Source organism: Triticum aestivum, chromosome 6B (genome assembly GCF_018294505.1).
Source record: "Triticum aestivum cultivar Chinese Spring chromosome 6B, IWGSC CS RefSeq v2.1, whole genome shotgun sequence".
Classification (NCBI taxonomy): Eukaryota; Viridiplantae; Streptophyta; class Magnoliopsida; order Poales; family Poaceae; genus Triticum; species Triticum aestivum.
Genome location: NC_057810.1, coordinates 16,297,101 through 16,306,058, shown reverse-complemented (window position 1 = coordinate 16,306,058; position 8,958 = coordinate 16,297,101). Strand labels below are relative to the sequence as shown.

The 8,958-nt window shown below is 49.3% G+C and overlaps 1 pseudogene; it reads right to left on the bottom strand.

The window, feature by feature from the left end:
- The window catches only part of LOC123138627 (uncharacterized), an 8,811-nt pseudogene extending 1,487 nt beyond the window's left edge, over positions 1 to 7,324 (bottom strand).
- Positions 7,325 to 8,958: the final 1,634 nt, after the last annotated feature.

Here is an 8,958-nt window from a genome sequence, read left to right as displayed (position 1 = left end):
CCACATAAACCATGCTATGGCGCCACGTATTAATTAGCCATATTTAAAAAAGATGGGAATTCACTGTCCATTATATTTGGCAATCCTCCCATTTAAAAAAGATGGCAATCCACAACGGCTCTTCCTAGACATTCATGTCCACTAATTAGGCAAGGTAAGTTAAGATCAACTAGATTTTGGGATTTCAATCAGTGGACACGCACGCACACACAAATTTATGGGATGGGAATTCACTGCTTAGGTTCGGAGATTTTATTAGTAGTAAATTGGTTTGTAATTTGCATCTATATAGGAATTTGGGGATTCGATCGTTCCGAAAAGGTTCATTGAAGGAAAATCGATCTCCACTCCTTATAGGTTTTGCTTCTTCTTGACTCCTCTAGCCAAATCATTGTTAGTTAGTTCAATCATTTTAAATCATTCAATTTTAATCTGAAGTTATAAATATCAGAACTAGAGGGAAGGACTATCACCGTTCTTCATTATTGTCAGGCTGAAGATTTTTTATGTCGTTAGATTGTGTTGAGATGAATCATTGCTTCAGACCTTCAGTGACTCAAATCAAGAGGTAATTGTGTGTTTCTTGTGGCTTGCTGAAATATATAGCAGATCTTTCTTAAATAGTTACCGTCATTATTGAGAGACCAACTTGAGACTTAGATTCTTCATTTGATAAATCATGTTCCATTTTCTGGTTGCAAAGATTTTAAAAGTTTGGCAAAAAAAGGTTGAAATGGAGGAGCATGTGGTATTTTGTCTTTTTAGTTAACTTGCCGTCTACCCCGGCTCTTAATTTTTCCTGGCTCCGCCACTGCGCATTGTGTAGTCAGTCAGGGAGTAATAGGTTGTTTTGTATCGATGATGAACAACACAGCAACTCGGGGTATCCGTGAGCCATCGCTGATTTTTTTTCTTGGCATTGATATCTAAGCTTAAGTTTCAGTTTCTGGTGGCTTGTTAGTTCCTCTTGTTTGTTGTGCGCATATTGTTTACGCGTTGACTGCATCTAAGAGAGATGGCGATCATCATGTTGTTACAGAATCCCAGTTCCAGATCGTATTGCTGAAACTGTACCAAGAAAGACTGGGAAACAACACTATGGCATCGACTTCATTGTTTATGCCTCATTAATAAATTGAGGTGTTAGAGCATCTCCAATAGCACCTTATAATAGGTCACCAAAAGTGGCTCGAGTAAAAAAATTAGGCACCAAAACTGCTTTCTTTCATGAAAAAATGTGGTCTCCAACAATTACCCTATAATAAGGCTGCCACACGGCAATGACATATGCACTTTTCATCTCGAATAACACATACATATTGGATACAGAAAATATCAAATGCAACTCATATGTACAAAATAAACCCTACAATGATTATTACATACTTCATCAAATCAAAGTCAACAACAAAGCTTTTAGCACACAATACAACAAAGTTCATCATACTAATACAACAAAGGTAGAGATGCAACTATGGTTGTTCATGCCCATGCCATGTCCACCACTCCTCTGTGAGATCCTATGAGATCTTTTCAAGATCAGTGCATCCACATCTCTAATGTCATGGTACACCTAAAGAAAGCGTTTGATCCGGTCTTGCCTTCTAGCCGTCCGCATGGGTAATCCCACGAGGTCATACAAAGGGTATTCGCATGAGGTCATGTCGTGCAAGATCACGCATGATGTTATCATGTAACAAAGGATCTCTTGATCCCAAAGCCTAACCAGTCCTCACACAATAGCAAATTGGCATTGCAAAACCCCAAATGCCCTCTCAACATATTTCCTAGTCGTCCATGGAGCATTGTGAAAATAAAAGTACTTTCATATCTTTGGGTTTTACTATTGGCTTGACAAACGTAGCCCACCTTGGAGAGATCTCATCCGGGAGGTACTACTGAAAGTTGTCGGTGCATCCATTTGCTTGGAAGGTCACCGATCAAAGTTCTTCATTCGCTAATTTTGTAAAGAGAGGTGAGCGGTGGAGCACATTGAAATCATGCAAGATCCAAGCATCCCATAATATGCACGTCATATCCATGTCTCATGATCAGCACAGCCTCAAGGATGATGGTGGCCTCCTTCTTCTGTCCTCTAAGCTATCCATGCCAATAGAACCGCCATGCTTCGGCCTCTTTTTCATGTGCATTGCCAAGATCAACACAAGAGCTTCCTCCTCCTCCATGTCAAACTCCTCACCCAACAAGGAATCGTAGCAAAACTTGTAGTCACATGAGCTCATCTACAATAGAAACTATCTAGAGCTCTCAATCTTCTGTGCTTATGCAAAGAAATGCATGACAAATTTATTTACCTTGTAGGGATTCCATCAAACACCCTGTTTTCGGCAAGGAGCAAACCGGCGGACGACTCGTCGATGGCTAGATGGTAGCCAGCAGAGATGAAGAATCATAGAAATGGACTCCGTGAGCCGCCAGAGAGTCGATGTGATTGCATGGGAGGATATGCCGCGCCAAGGACAGCTAGCGAAAACATCGTGGGAAACACTCCATTGCGATGGTCGAGTGGCCAGAAGTGGTACACCAACGGGTGCTAGTTGATCTCCATATGCCGCCGACAGCCATTTAGGCAGTTGGCTGGAATCGGAGAGGTAGCCGAGGTCAAATCGGCGCAGCGGAGGGGGCTCCGGAAACGGTCCGAGGCGGCGAGATATTGGGTGGGATTGGGATGGAGTCTGGGTGAGCGGCGGTGCAGAGGGGATGGCTTGTGGGGCTGTAGTGCGGTGGTGGTGGTGTGAAGGTGCGGTCGGAGGTGGGAATGAAACTGATGGTTGGAGGGTCGCACGCGGCTTGTCTTGATTTTGCCGTAGCCGCTCAAGTGTTGTATATTTGCGGCACTTGGTGCCTTCTTTTGGGCTGCACGCGACTTTTTTGCCCCCAAATGCCAAAAAACGGTTTGAGCAGACTCCTATTGGAGATGCTTGTTATGCTAGTTCCACAAAGCATTGTTCTGTAAGTTCGCTTCTTGCATAGTAACTTGCGTTGTTTCATATCCCAGCTGGATTTTTGTTTGATAGGATTCTGGTTTCGTGTGGACGCTAAATAACTGAGCTCAAGCTTATATGAGCTCAGGTTGACAGTAAAATTTAAAATAAATGAAAAAAAATCTGACTTTCTTGTGGTTGTGAAACATTATGTTTGTGGAAAAATGTACGACACCCAAAACAGGTGTGGCTACCTCATATATATAAGGGTACACGAAGTGTACAAATACACAATATACAGGATATACACGGAAGCTACGTATAAACATTATCTAACACCCTCCCTCAATCTTAACTATGGCCTGAAGTACAAAGCAAGTTAAGATTGTGCCTACAACCTTCAAACGGAGGTTGTGGAAGTGGCTTCGTGAAGATGTCAGCAAGTTGATCTTTGGAGGAGATGAACTTGATATGAAGAAGTTTCTGTGTAACACTTTCCCTCACAAAGTGACAGTCAACTTCGATGTGCTTCGTACGAGCATGAAAAAATGGATTAGATGAAAGATACGTCGCAGCAATATTATCACACAAAGAACCGGTGGCTGCTCTTGAGAGACTACCAACTCTCTCAATAGAGACTGTACCCGAATGAGCTCAGTCGCGGCATTGGCAACCGCCTTATACTCTGCTTCAGTGCTACTCCGAGAGACTGTGGCCTGCTTGCAAGCACTCCAGGCGATCAAGTTGCGACCAAAGAAGACAGCATAGCCCCCCGTATCACCGGTCATCTAGGCTCCCAGCCCAATCTGCATCAGAGAATGCCGAGAGAGTACTCGAGGAGGTATACCAAAGATGCAAGCCATAGGAGACAGTATGAGAGAGATAACGCAGTATACGCTTCACAACTGACCAGTGTGAAGTCCGTGGAGCATGAAGATACTGACACACACGGTTTACCGCATAGGAGATGTTCGGCCGTGTGATAGTCAAGTACTACAAGTCACCAACAACAGTGCGGTATTCTGTAGCATCATCTGAAGGAAGCAAGGCACCATCCAAGGCTGATAACCGATTAGTTGCAGGCATAGGGGTGGTAGCATGCTTGCATTGCAACATACCAGCATGTTGCAGCAAGTCAAGGAATACTTATGTTGAGTGAGAGTCAGGCGAGCAGAAGACCGTGAAACCTCCAGACCAATGAAGTAATGGAGAGCACCCAGATCCTTGACGGCAAAATGACCACTCAGAGCAGACAGCAAACGATCAGCGACAGTCACTGATGAGCTGATAAAAATAATGTCATCAACATAAACCAGTAGGTACATAGTAATCTCAGGACGATGAAACATGAACAGAGACGTGTCTGCAGTGGACGGAGCAAATACAAGACATCAAAGAACCTAGCCAAGTCGGGCATGTCATGCACGAGGAGCTTGCTTAAATCCATAAAGCGCCTTAACAAGATGACACAAATGATGCGGACGAGCAGGATCAACAAAAGCTAGAGGTTTCCACATGTAAACCTCTTCCTCCAAGACCCCATGGAGAAAAGCATTCTGAACATAAAGCTGAAGCTGAGATCACCCTTTGGCAACAGCGAAGGACAGAAGCAGATGAATGGTGGTAGCTTTGACAACTGGACTGAAGGTATCCTCGTAATCAAGAGCATACTGTTGTTTATCCTTTGGCCACCAATCGTGCCTTGTATCGCTCGATAGATCCATCAGCATGCTTCTTTACCTTAAACATCCACTTGGAGTCAATGATGTTGACACCAGACACAGGAGGAACCAAGCGCCATCTATCGTTCCTCTGTAGTGCCTGAAACTCCAGCTCCATGGCACTGTGCCAATGACGAATCGGAAGGGCCATCTCAAAATGCCGAGGCTTAGCAGTGGGGTCAGTATCTGTCTATGCCATACATGCCGCAACCCACGCAACCGTGTCATCAGTGCACTCCTTTGGCCGAATGATACCACTCTGACTCCATGCACGAGGATGCAGAACAGGGATAGACGGCGGAGGTGGCGGCGGAGACAAAGATGATGCTGATGATGGAGACCGCTCCCCAAATGTAAAGCCAGTCACACGAGGCGACCGGCCTGGCAAGGAAGGCGTGGACGCCTTCTCGGCCAATGCGGGCGGGGACGCCGACTCGACCCCCATGGCAGAGGTTGGCTCAGGCGAAGCTGGCTCGGCAGCTCGCCCGGCTCGGCCAACACGTCAGCAAGTCCCGAGGTGGCGGGGCCCGGCTCGGCCAGCCCTGTCGGCAAGCCAGGTGACAGAGGGGCGTCACGAGTGGGCTCGGCGGACATCCGAGGGGACATGGACGGCTGCTCATCCGGAAGCTTGAGGCGTGCTCCACGTCCAGTACCTGCACCATGGTTAGGTAGCAACAACAGCGTATATGCAGCATCAACAAATTGACCAGGCAAAGGTAATGCAGATTTCTCAGGTGAAGTGGGAGTGGTGGAGGTGACTGGAAGTGCGGAAAAAGGAAAAAAAATCTCATCAAACACCACATCACGTGAGATGTAGACGCGGTTAGAGGGAACATGAAGACACTTGTACCCTTTATGAAGAGAACAATAACCAAGAAACACACACTGTTTAGACCAAAACTCCAACATGCTTCTGTTATATGGACGAAGATGTGGCCAACACGCGCTCGCAAAGACCTTGAGAAACGTATAATCAGGAACTTCATTCAGCAAGAGCTCAAGTGATGTTTTCATCTAACGGAGTCGTGTAGGAAGCTTGTTAATGAGAAAGCATGCGGTGGAAAATGCATCACTCCAAATTAGAAAGGCACGGAGGCATGGGAAAGCAAAGCAAGACCAGTCTCAACTATATGACGATATTTATGCTCAACTACACCGTTTTGCTGATGTTTATGAGGACAAGAGACACGATGTGTAATTCTAAGCTTATTAAAGAATGCATTGAGGTTGTGATACTCACCACCCCCCCCAATCGGATTGCACACGAAAGATTTTATGACTGAGTAGACGCTTAACATGCGCTTGGAATTGCAAGAAAACATTAAACACACCAGACTTGCGTTTAAGAAAAGAAAGCCAAGTGAACCGACTATAAGCATCAATTAAACAGACATAGTAATTATGACCACTAACAGAGCTTTGGGCATGGCCCCATACATCTGAAAACACAATTTCAAGCGTTTTATTGACTACACGACTCGACTGAGAAAAAGGAAGCTGGTGACTCTTGCCTTGCTGATAGGCATTACAAACTGCATCAACATGTTTATTGAACACGACTGGAAGCTCATGAGGATGAAGTAAATGGCGAACAATGGGAGTGGCAGAATGACCAAGGCGTGCATGCCAATGTGATGGAGACACACGAACACCACTCAAAGCAGTAGGAGTTGGTGGCACATCAAGTGCATAAAGACCATTATGGCGCAGTTGACCTCTAAGGAGTACGTCCCACATGTCCCAGTCCTTAACAAAAAAATTAGAAGGATGAAATTCAGCAAGAACATTATTATCACGAGCAAGTTTAGGAACTAAAAGCAAACTACATGAAATAGAGGGAATACGAAGGACATTGAGAAGAAGTAATTGTGTGGATCAACGTGTAAGAAGTGATGCCTAACCAATATGTGAGATGTGCATACCTTCCCCATTAGCGGAGTGAACCAGATCGTGTCCACGGTACGGCTCCTGTGTAAAGAGCTGGCCCATCTCAATCATCAGGTGATTGGTAGCTCCCGTATCCATGTACGAAGATGCATCAACTAGATAAGAAGGATTATGCCCCTGCTCATGACTCGCTAGGACAGCCTGCTTCTCACTACCCTTGCCATTTTTCCTGATCCCCAAGAAATCCTGCTTGAAGCGACGATGACAACGGGAGGCAAGGTGACCATCAAGTCCACACAACTAAAGGGCGGCAGGCATGGACTCGACCTGCCGTGGAGGTAGTGGTGTTCCACGAACTAGGCACGGTCGGTGGAGGTTTTCCACCAGTTGGTGGCTTGTAGGGCTTGCCCTTCCCACGCGTTGCAGCATTGGTGGAAGGGAAACACGGCATAGAGCAGCGAGCCTGGATGCGCTGTGCCATAGCAAGGAGACGCGCATACAACTCACAGGCTTGATGGGAGTGTCATGACCATTGATATTCTCCACCAAATTATCATAGTCGTCACTCAGTCCGTTGATCACATAAGAGGTGAACTCCTTCGGACCAAGCGCCTTGCCAATGGAGAGAAGTGTGTCAGTCATACCCGGCACTTTGTTGAAGTAGTCGGTGACGGCGAGATCATGAAGCTTCACCTCCCCAAGCGCAGTGCGGATGGCGTGCCCACGCTTGAGACTGCGAAGCAAAACTGGTATGAAGAGCCATCCACGCATCCCGAGATGTATCGGCGAAGATGACCAGTGACGAAACCCCCTCCGTAAGAGAGCACTGGATGGCAGAGAGAATGGCATGGTCTTGATCACCCACACATGGTGCCCCAGATGGTATGGCGGTGGGCACGACAAAGTGCCATCCGGAAACCCCTCCAAGTAGCGACTGTGGAAAAGTAGCAGACCTGACCATGCCATGACAGATAGTTATCCGCCGTCAGATTCAGCGGGATGAGATGCACAAAGTACAAATGTGCACTAGATAGACCATGATCCGAAGGAGACGGCGATGCATAAAAGCTCGGGGGTAAAGGACCACTCAGTACCACGGACGAAGCCACCAGCTTCATCGATGGTCCATCGTAGGGCGCTCCGTACGAAGTGGGCGCGCCATAAGGAGACGCGGTCACCGAGGCTGGCGGATAGGCGTAGGCCAACGGGGCAGATGAAGCCGGCCACGGACTGGCGAGGGCAGCGCTGTAGGAGCCAGCCGCAGGCGGCTGTGGCAGGTACGGGACACCGCCATGAGTCAGGGTGGACACGGTCCGGGCTGGTCCGGTCCCGGTCCGAGCCGTCGTTTGGACCGGCCGCCGGCGGTCCAGTCCGTACCGGACCGAGCAGTGCAGCGGTCCCAATTTCAGGGACAGGACCGGCAGATTCAAAGCTCGGTGCGGACCGTCGGTCCTCACGGTCCTGACGGCATACAGTCACTGCCATGTAGGCCCAGGCTATCGGAGTGGTACTCGGCGCAGCAGCACGGTGGCCGGAGACGCAGAAGACGGACCTGATGCGTGGCGGCACGGCGAAGCGAGGGACAGAGACGCGGAGGCACGGCCGCGAGGGGGAGAGGGGAGGAACAGCCGCACAAGGGAGCGGCGGCGCGAGGCAGAGGCACGACGGCCGGCGGCGCGTCCTAGTCCAGTCCGCTGGTGGAAGGAGCGGCGACGGCGGCGCGGTGCGTCCTGGTGGAAGCGGCGGCGCACACACGCACGAATGGGATGCGGGATGAGTTTAGGTCACGCACACACGCACGATCTATATGTGTGATGCGGGATGGGCTTCCTTATTTGCTCTAATTGGGTTGGGCCATCGGTCCTCCAAGCCGGACTGAGCTAAGACTGGACCGGACCGGTCGATTTTCGGGCCGAAATTGCCAGCTCGGACCGGCCAGTTTTCCTAGCGGGTCGAGACCGATTGGTCCGGTCCTGGTCGATCCATGAGCGGGCTCAAAAGCCCGCTCGCTACGTCCAGGCTGAGCCATGAGTCGGGCCCGCCAACAGGTGTTGCTGGACTCCCTGCTGCGATAGCGGGACACTGCCGTGTGTCGTGTACAGGTGTTGCTGGACTGATCGCGGGACGCTGCCGTGCGTCGTTTGCGGGACGTCGCCCGGCTGCATGTACGGGACCCCACCCGGCTACATGCGCGGGGCGTAGCCCAGCTGCATATACGGGACGTCACCCGGCCCGCCCGGCTGCATGTGCGGGAGGACGCCCGACTACAGATGTGGGACACCGCCATGTGGTTCGTCGTAGGCCGACATGGCGCCCCACCAGAGAGCAGTCACGGGTGATGAAGCGGCGCCGTAGCAGCCCGCCGGCGGCTGGGCGGCGGGATCACTGAAGGCCAATGGCAGGCG